General features: G+C 35.6%; 1 protein-coding gene across 2 annotated transcripts in view; it reads right to left on the bottom strand.

Annotated features, from left to right (window-relative positions):
- Positions 1-9,313, bottom strand: part of shisal1b (shisa like 1b) — a 36,842-nt gene extending 27,529 nt beyond the window's left edge. Inside the window, exon 1 of one of the 2 annotated variants that reach the window (XM_051884915.1) lies at positions 9,042-9,313. The gene's annotated coding sequence lies outside the window, so the exon portion shown is untranslated. The remainder of the gene's footprint in view (positions 1-9,041) is intronic. The other variant, XM_051884916.1, reaches the window with a different exon arrangement.
- Between the last annotated feature and the right edge of the window lie 4,054 nt (positions 9,314-13,367).

The following is a 13,367-nucleotide window of genomic DNA, read 5'->3' as shown; positions in this document are numbered from 1 at the left end:
TAGTGCCATGGGCAAAGCATGCTGTGAAATGGAAATCCTAGCCCAGTTTCAGTTAAACTTAAGTTTGAAAAAATAAGTTCATGAAACTCAAATCACTGGAACAGTTCAGTTTACTTAAAATATATCAGTTCTGTGAACTTGAAAGAAAAAGAAAGCACTAAATACTCATAAAAGTTCATTTGACTGAACTAATTTGTTAAATTTAAGTTTGTCCTACTCAAACCAATTAATTATTTTGAGCATTAGAGTTTACAGTGTACAATGTTTCAGAGTTTTATACTTGCGAAACAATCTGATAGATGCATATTTGAAACTTTTTTTTTTCACAGTGTGCTCTGCTTGCCTGCTAGGCTTCAATTGTATTGAACATTCTAAAAAAAAAAAAAAAAAAACCTTTGGCTCTAAATCTGGAACACATTGTCTATGCTCTAAAACTATAAGCAGTTCAAGTTTAACAACGCCCCTGTGACAGTGGTTCTGCTTTAGTCTCAACAGGAGATTCAGACGAGCTCAGCGTCTATCTAACAGTCATCATCACACACACGAAAACAGAATAAGACAGCAGAGGCTCAAGGGATCACAGATATGATGGACTCACTCTCTCTCCTTATCTGAAACTGCGTGTGTAGCTTTGCCCCCGGCTGCAGTTTTGTCCGCTTCTGTATGTTTGGTTTGTTTAGTTGCAGTATTTCCTGACTGCGGCTCTAAATAGCTGTGACCCAGTGACACACAGCTGGACAGGCCCTGTAGGACTGATATTCAACTTGACAGTTTCACTTTAATGTTATAAAAAGAAAATGCTGGTGTGCAGTGAATTAAAAACTTATTTTAGGGAAAAAAAATAAACTTTTACGAAGAATTATCTTGGCACTAAATCAAAAGCCAATGTGTACTTCATTTTTCATTTAGTACATTTTGAAATCTATTAAAATCTGCATATATTAAATTTAATTTTTCTTGCATGCTTAGAAAATAATTTTATGTTAAATTCCCCACAGTTTGTAGTAGTGAATTCAACAGTTGCACTACTTTTTTGTTGGTTATTTCAGTGCAAAACTAGCCTATTTATTTATTCATTTGCTTATTTACTTATGTGCTTATTTATTTTGCTTATTTGCTTATTTATGTGCATATTTATTTTTCTTATTTACTTTGCTTATTTACTTATTTGTGTGCTTATTTATTTTGCTCATTTATTTATTTTGCCTATTTACCTGCTTATTGCTTTTTGCTGTTTATTTATTTTGCTTGTTAGCTTATTTATTTATTTATTTACTTGTTTATTTATTTTGCTTATTTGCTTAACTATGTGCATATTTATTTTTCTTATTTACTTTGCTTATTTACTTATTTGTGTGCTTATTTATTTTGCTCATTTATTTATATATGGGCTTATTTATTTTGCTTATTTACCAGCTTATTGCTTTTTGCTTATTTATTTTGCTTTATTTTGCTTATTTATCTGCTTGTTTATTTGCTTTTTGCTGTTTATTTATTTATATTGCTTGTTTGCTGATATATTTATTTACTTGTGTATTTACTTTGCTTATTTGCTTATGTATGTGCTTATTTATTTTGCTTATTTATCTGCTAGTTTATTTGCTTTTTATTTATTTTGCTTGTTTGCTTATTTATTTATTTAGCTTATTTGCTTATTTATGTGCATATTTATTTTTCTTATTTACTTTGCTTATTTACTTATTTGTGTGCTTATTTATTTTGCTCATTTATTTATTTGTGCTTATTTGTTTTGTTTATTTACTTAATAGCTATTTATTTGTTTTGCTTTATTTAGCTTATTTATCTGCTTATTTATTTTGCTTGTTTGCTTGTTTGCTAATTTACTTATTTATTTGCTTATTTGTTTTTTGCTATTTATTTATTTGCTTTTTGTGGTTTATTTAATTTATTTACAATCCATGTTAACAGGGTGCAAAATGCACTGGAATAGCGCTGCACAGCATGTAAAATAATGTAATTTGTCATTCTTTTTAGCACAAACATGCCCCTTTTTATGTAAATTAGTATTGTTAGAGATTGAGTCTTATTTATTAAACTCTTTTGCCTAGCACAATTAATGTTAACGCCCACAGAAAGTGGGCAGTAAACAATTTTATTCAAAAGACGTTTGTATACATTATTTCTAGTGATCATGGCAGCAGTAATTCATCAAAGGATGATCAAATAATGGTAAAGTGCTTTAAAACAGAGTATACAGCCATGAATTTGGTACTACAACAGAGCACGGCGTTATTGGTGTTTGTGTGTACACGCGATTCACAGCTATTAATGGTTATGCATTAAAAACCGATTATTCACCCTGTGTTAACAAGGCTTGTGATAGTGTGGATAACCCTCATCTCCACTCTCTAATTCAGTAATGACTCGGGGATATGAACCCACCACTGAGCAGAGATGCTCTGGAGAGCAGGTCTTTGTGATGGAGGGGTTAGAAACACAATGTGGGAGTCAAATAATTAAGCTTGTATGTATAATGAACACAGATTAGATGGCGTGTGACTCTTAAATTGAATTTGTGCATCTTTAATCGAGTCTAGGGCATTCTGAACAACTGCACCACACATGTTGTGTGTTTGTTGATGTTTCTTCATTATTTCCATAGAAACTGTTGTCTCATCCCTTTCTATGGCTTTAATTTTTCCAACAAGGGTACAGTTGCACTAATTGTTTTGTGAGTACTCTTTTTTAAACCTTATTAAAAGGATACTTTACCCCAAAATTTCAGATTCGGTCATCATTTTATTCATCCTCATGTTGTTCCAAATTTGTTTGACTTCAAAATAACCCCTTATGTTTACCATGTGGCTATTTTTTAGAACCTTTTGAATGTAAATGTTTGGATGTACATATAATTAAAAAAATATAAATATTATATATATATATATATATATATATATATATATATATATATATATATATATTCTAGAGTGTTCTGGTGGTTGTCAGGCAGTTACTATTTGGTTTCTAGGGTGTTTTGGTGGTTGTTAGGCCATTACTAAATTGTTTCTGTGGTGTTCTGGTGGTTGTCAGGCCGTAGGTGGTTTCTATGGTGTTCCTTGTTGGTTTGTATGATGTTTTGGGTGTTCTGGTTGTTGCCAAGGTGTTACTAGGTAGTTTCTTGGGTGTCTAGGTGGTTTGCAGAATGTTCTGGTGGATGCCAAGCCATTACTAGGTAGTTTCTATGGTGTTCTGGTTGGTTTATTTTAGGGCTGGGACAATATATCGATGCATCGTGATTCATGGATCGATTCTGATATTTTCCAAATGTATCACAAATCGATTCTGTGCTTAGTTTTTAACAGCAGATGGCGCTCTAGGCTATTTTTTAACCGCATGCTCAAATGCTCACAAAGAAGAGCGCTCGTGCATTCGGCTGAGTCTGAGAATGCATTTGCACCTCAGAATGCTTTTATAACGCAAGATTAATGTAAACAGCCCACTGCAAACACCCTTGTAATTCGCTTCAACCTTTTCGAACTTTATGAATGATTATTTTATAGGTTCAAATGGTGTGTGCAAGGAATTGGAAGGAAGCAGAGTACGGCTGTTTCTAAAGCACACAGTGCCATCTGCTGTTGAAAACTAAGCTCAGAATCGATTCAAGAGAGAATCACGAAATCAGAATTGGTCCAGAATCATTTCTTGATTCGCAATGCATCAATGTATTGTCCCAGACCTAGTTTGTATGATGCTTAGGGTGTTCTAGTTGTTACCAAGGTGTTACCTAGGTAGGTTCTAGGGTGTGTAGGTGGTTGCCAAGATGATATAAGGTGGTTTGTAGAATGTTCTGGTGGTTGCTAAGCCGCTACTAGATGGTTTTCAGGGTGTTCTGGTTGTTACCAAGGTGTTACTAGGTAGTTTCTAGGGTGTTCTGGGTGGTTGCAATGCTACAAGGTGGTTTGTAGATTATTCTGGTGGTTGCTAAACATCATTTGTATGATGTTTTGGGTGTTCTTGTTGTTGCCAAGGTGTTACTAGGTAGTTTCTAGAGTGTTCTGGGTGGTTGCTAGGGGGTCAATAGGTCTCTCCCCAAGTCTGTGATATTTTGGCCGTAGATATCTTTAGTGAAAGACTGCTTTTCTTCCCAGCTGTTTGCCTTGTGAAAATCCAGTCTACTGCACCTCCACTCAACCAGCCATTATTTGTGGTATTTTTCATATCTGTAGCTTTTACCAAAGAATCCATGCAAGTCTTTTAACAAGAACACAAGCTTCACATTTCTGCCTTTAAAGACCCTGTAAAATGACCTGACCCAGAATATTCCTTTAATGACATGGGTCTTGACACATATACACTGAATCTGTGATCTCTCTCTGAACTCAGGTCTGCTGGAGGATAATAATATGTTTCTGGCCGACGTTCTGATGATAAACTGCTCTGAGGTCTTTGTGTTGTCCGTCACCGCCCATCAGAGAGGAAACAATTAGCTGCAACGCTGTAATTAAGGGTCTTGCAAATGGAAGGTTGACTATTAGAGAAACATTTCCCATAATGCATCAACAATGCTTTTAGTAGAAAGCCGACTGATAAGTGGTCAAGACAAACAACCATTAAAACTAAGCTTCTCGCTTTTAGAAGTTACAGGAAACAATGAGATGATGGCGCTGAAATGTTGATGCAAATCAATTTCCTGGCTGGATTGTGCAGCTGAGAATGTGTCTCAGTTGCCGGTAATCAAGATAATGTGACATACAGCAGGAGCCAGGATATCTGATCTGAAAACCATCTCAGCGTTAGCTGTGGACCGCTACATAATGGATGCTGATTGTTTAAGAGGCCTGTATTCCCTCACAGAGAAAAAATACATGACAGGTCAAATCATGATGATATGAATGGCTTCTAAAGGTTTTCTAATGCATATTCAGGATGAAGTACTTCAGGGCTTTTTGTGCTTCATTAATGATTCATAATTTAGGTGCTGGCGCTGTAGGTCAAGACAGATGTCAGTCTGGAAGATCATAGTGAAATGTCGAAGACACTCCAACGAAAATCTTCTCATTTCAACTAATCAACGATAGCAAAGAATTTTTTTCCTCTCTCTGAAAAATATTTGACTCCAGAACGTCTATTTAGACTGGAAATGTGATCGTTCAATGATTCCGAATGATTATGTTGTGTGATTGTTTTGATTGGCTAAAGTGTTGACTGGTGTCCACCCCCAGACTTGGTCTATGAGAGACTGACTCACAGGCTTCTGTATGTGTGTGTTTGTTATTTATTATCTTTGGCTATTAAAGCGAAAGCTGTGGGTTCTAAATGGAACGGAACATTCTATCAGGTCCTTGATGATATCATCAATTCAGTATGAACTCCTATGATTTTGGCTCATTATATGTTTATCCGACTGAGAGTTGTTATACTTGTTTTCTTTCTTTTTAATTTTTTTTTTTTTTTTTTTGTGTTGTTTTGGTAATAAAAATAGTTTTAATTTACATATTTTCTAATATTTCACTTACATTCTCACAGAAATAAATAAAATATATTACTTTTTCTAGCGTGTTAGCATGATAGAGAATAATATGCTATAAATTTTACATAAAATATATTAATATTTTTTTAATAAAAAGTATATATTTTTAAAATATTCATTTTTGTAGCATGTTTAGAGATACTACTATATCTGTCTGACTATTTATATTGTACGTTTTTTATTACAGAAACGTAATACAAAATAAATGTTATGCTTTATCTGTTTTAATTATTTTACATATTTTGCATTACTTATATTACTTACATTGTTATATTATGTGTGTTTCTGTAGTAAAGTTTTTTTATTGCAGAAAAAATATACAAAAAAGTAATTTAAATAGAATTACATTTGGTTACAGAACCAAAACAAATATAATACAAAATAAATTAAAAAAAAATATATTTACATGCAATATTTTTAAAAAATGTTGTTTATTTATTCATTTAGAAACAAGCGCGCAGCCATTGTGTTTGAACTTCCATTTTTGTGGTAGCTCTGTGTATTTCTATGGCATCACTGTCGTAATTAAGAGTAATTAACTGGTGAAGTGGATTTACATATTGTAGAGTTAATGAAAGTTATCATGAGCATTGTGATGATTGAAGCGGATGCCATAACAAAGGTCAGTTACACCGGGAAGATTTTAAAACGAGCGTTTCATTCATAAATGCGTAAGATCTTACCTTCATGTTGTCGAAATACAAACAGGAAGACAGAACACAATGAGCGCAGCGCTGAAAAGGGGCGGAGCTACATAAGGTTTATAGCTGCTCTATAGAGTCCTATACAGTGAAAAATGCTTCTTGGTTCGATGACGGTTATTTGCTGGACCTAAAGTGGTGCAAAGCACCATTAAAGAGACTTGAATAGTGTTTGGCCTCGGATAGAGGTGAGTTAATTGACAGTTTCTCTCACTTCAGAGCTCTTAACTCTTAACATCTCCATTGGGACCATCCCTGCACTTAGTGTCCTGTAAGTCACTTCAGATGATAAAAGCATTTGTTAAATGGACAGCAACTGAGCTTAGCTGAAGAAAGAAGTATGCTCCTTTTGTGTACATACTGTATATACACTTCATCTTTCTGTATGAAAATTATTTATTAGTCTATCCATTATCTCTCTTTAAATACGTTTATTTATTTACCTTTTAAAAAAACTGAATTTACCCTGATCTTGCTCTGAAATGCTGACAAACTATATTTTGCTATGTTTTCCACAGGTTTGGAATGACTTGGGTGACCAATGACAGAATAGTCTAATTGTTTCTACTGCAAAATATTATTCCATTTAAATTTAGTTAGAATATTGCACAATTTCAGTGTATTCAGTGTACTTTTGTGATGCGTTATGCCTAAGAGTTTACATTAAAAGCATGGAAAAGGTTCAAATTAGTGCTGTCAAACAATTAATCGCTTCCAAAATAAAAGTTTGTGTTTATATAATATATGTGTGTTTACTGTGTATATTTATTATGTATATATAAATACACACACATACATGTATATATGTAACATATTTAACATATATTATATAAACAAACTTTTATTTTGAATGTGATTAATCGCGATTAATCGCAGAATTTGAACTATTTGTCGCACTGATAACAATGACAACTGTTACCTGTGTATTTATGAGGCATGTGTGCTCTGAATCTATCAGTGCGTCTCCCTCTGTGTGTGTGTGTGTGTGTGTGTGTGTGTGTGTGTGTGTGTGTGTGTGTGTGTGTGATTTGGGACGCCTACTGTGTTGTTTTGTTCTTAATTAAATGGTAATAAATCGCTGTCCATCAGCACATGAGACTCATGCTGAGAAGTTGATGAAAACTTCAGCACTAATTACATCACAAAATTTGTCTGAGAAAACAACTTCTATTCCAGATTGACACTCTCACTCTCTCTCTCACACACACACACACACACACACACACAAACAGCATTAATTCTTGGCAGGTTTATGGATCATTTATTGGGCGGGCGGTATCATCGGAATACTATGATCTTTGTTTTTGGCCTGTTTTCATCTTTTATTGATGTAAACACTCTAATATATGATTAATAATTCATCAAACCGTTTCTGTCCGAATGAGGTTGTTCAGGAATGAGCAAACCTCTGGCTTTGAGCAGTAATGAACACAAGCCTTCATGGACTGATCGCACTGTTTCCCTCAGCAACACGATTTATTCTGCTAAAACACCGTGTTCTTTTGTTTTTTCATGCACATTTGCACATGCAAGCAAACACACACACACACACACACACACACACACACACACACTTCTCAGTATAAAGACCATCATTACCACTTCTCACACACCGCCGTGGTGGAACACAGGGATTCTTCTTTTATTTCCATGGAAGACACCCACCGCCCCCATCCCCCCTGTGTGTGTGCGTGTATGTGTGTGAGAGCGCTCAGACATGCCTGTTTCTAAGTTACCAGCTTCACTCTGCTGCCAGTTGAGCGTAATTCTGAAATACCTTTAAGCTTCAAAACAACTCAAGTGATTTGAGGGAAGAACAATCTTTTACTGTGGTAGTACTATGGTACATTGATGGTATCAGATGGTAATACCATGAACCTTTATAAAAATTATCATATTCCTATACATATGGTTCTCTGACACACCAAAAAAGTGGTGTTACTGGCAAAAAAGACAGGGTTTTTGCACATTTTTATTTTTTATTATATGTTTTATATCTAATATCATTTTTATTTCTGTCAAAAAACATATAAATGGTGTTTTTAATGTGTTAATGATATTATATTCATATACCATGGTAATGTCATATTATCATAATACCATGTTAAAAAATTTGACCATGTTACTACCGTGATATTCTTGGAGGTACCTTGAAATATCATGCAAATATCATGGTACATGAATTTTAGTATCATATTAAATTTCAAAGTTGCATTGTATTTCCATCTGACATCCTCACTGTACCAACGCAGTACTTTTACCCATGGTATTGTATCAAAAACATGGATAATATGCCCTGAAAACCATGGTATTACCATGGTACCATATCTAAAAAACATACATGGTACCATTAATTAGTATGTAAATATCATAGTACATAAAGTACTATAACATCTAATGCCATTAATTTGCCATGGTACTGCTACAATACTTTTTCTAAGGAAGGTATCTCCATGATATTGTATCCAAAAACATGGTATTACCATCGTAAAATGTCCAAAACATCTTATTACCATCCAAAAGATCATGACAATATCTTAATACTTTTTAGTAAGGAAGAAAACAGACCAAAATCTCAGTTTTTCTGCATAAACGCACTTATGTTCTTCTGTTCTCACATCGATCACAAAGTCATAATCAAAAGTGAAAAGAAAGACACCTGGTGAGCGAGAGCGAACACACGCTCCCTCACTTCTAAGTTTATGGAAACCATCCACCTCACATCAAACCCAAATGAAGTCTGACATCTCTCTTCATTCTCAACAGCATTAAATGAAGCGATCCATCCCCCACATGAGGGAAATACTAGTTGCTTTCCTTCTTTATCAGAAACAGCAGTCGGCACTCACCTCCGTTTCCTGGGTGGGGGAATCCCTCAGAAAGAAATCCCTTCTGTCCTCTCTCTTGCGCTCTTTCTCTCTCTCTCTCGTGTCTGTGTCAGTTTGTCTTTTGTTGCTCCTCAAACTCTCTTTCAGCACACTGGGTGGCTGTTAATGTGGAGTTCATCCTGATACAGCTGGGGTCCTGGATGTGTCCGTCAAATATCAGAGAAGAGCCAAAACTGAAGACCTCACCAGTGAATCCAGGAGCTCCAAATGGAGAGAGAAAGGGAGAGAGAGAGAGAGTACAATGTGAGAAAGGAGGGAGGGGAAGGTAAAGCTTTCAATGAGAGAAAGAGAGAGAGAGAGGTTGTGTGGGGAGACTTATGTTTTGTGGTTTTCTGCATCTGTGTGTTGGTTTGTTTGTGTGTGTTCGTGTGTGTGTGTGCGTATATGCAGTGGCCCCATAAAAAAATGTGGACACACGAGTAACACTTAAAGGATTAGTTCACTTCAGAATTGAAATTTCCTGATAATTTACTCACCCCCATGTCATCCAAGATGTTCATGTCTTTCTTTCTTCAGTCGAAAAGAAATTAAGGTTTTTGAGGAAAACATTCCAGGATTTTTCTCCATATAGTGGACTTCAATGGGGACCAACAGGTTGAAGGTCCAAATTGCAGTTTCAAAGGGCTCTACATGATCCCAGACGAGGAATAAGGGTCTTATCTAGTGAAACAATCAGCCATTTTCTAAAAAAAAAAGAAAAATTGTATACTTTTTAACCACAAATCCTCTTCTTGCACTGCTCTGCGATGCGCCACGCATTACATAATCACGTTGGAAAAGTCACGTGTGACGTAGGCGGAAGTACCACGGTAGGTCGAAGAACATTTTCTCCTCCAACTTAAAAATCGCCAGACATCGTTGTTTTACTTTTTTTTTTAAAAGGCCCTTTAAAAAAACTTTTTAAACACTTCCTCTGTACTTCCACCTACGTCACGTGTGACCTTTCCGACGTGATTACGTAACGCGTGGCACATCACAGAGCTAGTGCAAGATGAGCATTTGTGGTCAAAAAGTATATAATTTTTTATTTTTTTAGAAAATGACCAATTGTATTGCCAGATAAGACCCTTATTCCTCGTCTGGGATCGTGTAGAGTGCTTTGAAGCTGCATTGAAACTGCAATTTGGACCTTCAACCTGTTGGTCCCCATTGAAGTCCACTATATGGAGAAAAATCCTGGAATGTTTTCCTCAAAAACCTTAATTTCTTTTTGACTCAAGAAAGAAAGACATGAACATCTTGAATGACATTTTTTTTAATTTAACAAAATATTATTTCTTATGTCACTCTCTTCATTTTGGGGTGAAATTAAACAATTTGATTTCATCTAATGCGATCATTAATTAAAAAGCTCATAAATGTACCAAATAAGGCTTTTTTTCCTTTTAATTAAAATTTTTAAATTATATTATATTATATTAAATGGGAAATATGTATATAAAATTGGATTTTTTATAATATCATCTAATATTGACTTATTTAATTTTATTATTTTTATTATTATTATTATTATTATTATTATTATTATATGTATGTAATATTGGACAATAATGCAATTTTAAGATTCTCATTAGTTTAAGAAAAATGGACCAAATATACACATATTGTTCTATTTATTTTATCTATTTATATTATATGTTGACTTCTTTTAAAGGAGATATCCTCAGACAAACAAACCTGTGTGTGTGTGTGTGTGTGTGTGTGTGTGTGTGTGTGTGTGTGTGTGTGTGTGTGTGTGTGTGTGTGTGTCCTCTTTTCATTAGGCTTTAATCTAATTTACTCAGACACTCTTCTGTATGTCCTTTGTGTATTTGATCACACAAGGTTACGTATCTTATTGAAACACATGCACGCGTTTGACTGTCAAGGGATTTCAACCAGTATTAATGACTAAATTACTTTCATGCCCTGAGTGTCATTGAAAGTGTGTGTGTGTGTGTGTGATGGGGGTCTTTTTTGCTATTAATATAGTTATGATTAAATAAAATTCCTCTGTAGTGTCACTTTAAACACTTTCAGCGGCTCTGAATTGTTGTAAGATTCGCTCTCTTTCACACACATCTGCCCACAAAACAATATTAAATCCACGAACGCAAGAGCATATGGTACTGTCAATAAACACAAACACGATGAAAGGACACCAGGGCCAGTGTAGTCGAGGAAGAACTGTCACTTTTGGTAAACAATCTTCTGCTCCAAACACAGCACATTAATTCAGCTGTGACCCGCCGGAAGAGCCCGACTGGGTTGTAAATCACAGGTGTAGCGTCAGAGGAAAGATGTTTACAAACCCAAGTTCTCTGCATTTGCTTAAACATTTATTCCTGGGTGAGAGAAAACCACGAAATGAGCTCTGAAAGCAGAAAGCAGTCACTCGAGGACAGCTTACGCCCGCCACAGGAAATAAAGAAATTTAGGTCATCATGAGCGTTTCTTTTGTAACTTCTGAAATGCTGAAGTTTCAGGCTGTTGTATTGATGGAAATGTTTGGTATTTGCTGAAAGGGATTGGAAAATATTAGAGGGGATATTATTTGGCATGAAATATGCCCAAAAACACAATTATTAAACGACTTTCAGTTTGGAAAGTGGAAGGGAAACTAGTTGTATTCTAGTTTCATAATGTAAAAAGCTTATTTGTTGTTTAAATTTGAGTGATATTTCAAATTAAAAACAAGGTCACATTGTCTTTTAAGGTGGACCTATTATGCCCCTTTTCACAAGAAGTCTCTGGTGTCCCCAGAATGTGTCTGTGAAGTTTCAGCTCAAAATACCTCACAGATCATTTATTATAGCTTGTCAAATTTGCCCCTATTTGTGTGTGAGCAAAAACACAACGTTTTTGTGTGTGTCCCTTTAAATGCAAATGAACTGCTGCTCCCGGCCCCCTTTCCAGAAGAGGGTGGAGCTTTAACAGCTCGCGCTTCGGTTGCTCAACAACAACAAAGCTGGAGAATCTCACGCAGCCAAAATGAGGATTGTCAGTAACGGTGTTCAGCCTTACATTGTTCAAATCGGAGTCGACACTGATGGAGAGATTCAGGAAGAAGTTACAACTTTTAGAATGAAACTGGATGTTTCTGAATGGTTAGTGGATAAATTTATGTAGTTGCTGTGGAGTTAATTCAACTCATCGACTAGCATGTGCCGTCATGTTAATCTTTTGTGCAAATCCAGCGTTGAATTGACCCTCATTTGTGAAGCAGTCCGGCGTAAAATGACGACATGACAACAACACTCTATACAACAACTCTTCCTCTTCTCTAAAGCATCCCAACATGGCCTCACCCCCTTTGTTGAGTGTTCTCGGGGGCGGGGTTTATGTAAATTTTGGGGTTTGTGATGTCACTAGCCCGGGAAGAAGCTCGTTGTAGTCCCTACCAGCCATTTGTTGTAGTCCTTAAAAAGCTTGGAGCAAGCAAACAATTTCGCAACATTTCATTATGATCAATGTTGAAAACAGTTGAGCTCCTTAATATTTTTGTGGAAACCATAATACTTTTTATAGAACATTAAGAACATTTTATTCTCCATAGTTCCATATAACCTTCTCAAAACCCAAACCTACAAATAACCTTTGAGGACCTTTATTTTTAAGATTATAAAAAAAAAGTAGAAGTTTAGCAGCAATCTGTGCTGTTTATGTGTGATTATCGAGTTCTCTGAGGTTTATAGCTCTGCTGAACAGAGTTCTCTTGTTGTTTTTCAGGACAGACTGTACAAGCCGGATCAACTTACACTATTTGAGCTATTAAAGCAGACAGACTGTTCTGGACAGATGTGCCAAAACCCTGATGCTCACCACAGCTCTACATTTTTACAAATAAAGTGAATCTGAGATTCAACCTTCTTATCGAGAAACATTTTTGTACGATTAAGGCTTTTTAGTGGGTTCTTTTGGAGATTGAAAATGTTTTTGATGATACATTATGAGCTCTTAAGGTCAGCATATTGGATTCTTGGTTCTTTAAACCATCAAAACACATAGTTTCATGTAGCACAAGAGATTAAAAAGCTCTTTGCGCACCTTTAAACCTTTATTTTTAGCAGCGTACAGTGAGGTGAGGCTGCAGTGATTGTGTTATCAGTCGGTTTTGCTCTTTTCCCGGCACTGTGCACACGTAAGAGTCATGGGTCATGACCTCTGACCTCTGCCTGACGTGGTCTTCACCTCACGGATCACCTGCAGATGGAGGTCGTGCGGAACGAGTCTTTGCCGTCAGAGTGATTATCTCTCTGTTAATAGTGCACTGAAATCATTTGGCAGTTTGTCACTTCTGCTGAAAAT

Source organism: Ctenopharyngodon idella, chromosome 24 (genome assembly GCF_019924925.1).
Source record: "Ctenopharyngodon idella isolate HZGC_01 chromosome 24, HZGC01, whole genome shotgun sequence".
Taxonomy (NCBI): domain Eukaryota; kingdom Metazoa; phylum Chordata; class Actinopteri; order Cypriniformes; family Xenocyprididae; genus Ctenopharyngodon; species Ctenopharyngodon idella.
Note: the sequence above shows the minus strand (reverse complement) of the source record. Positions and strands in the feature narration are given on the sequence as shown.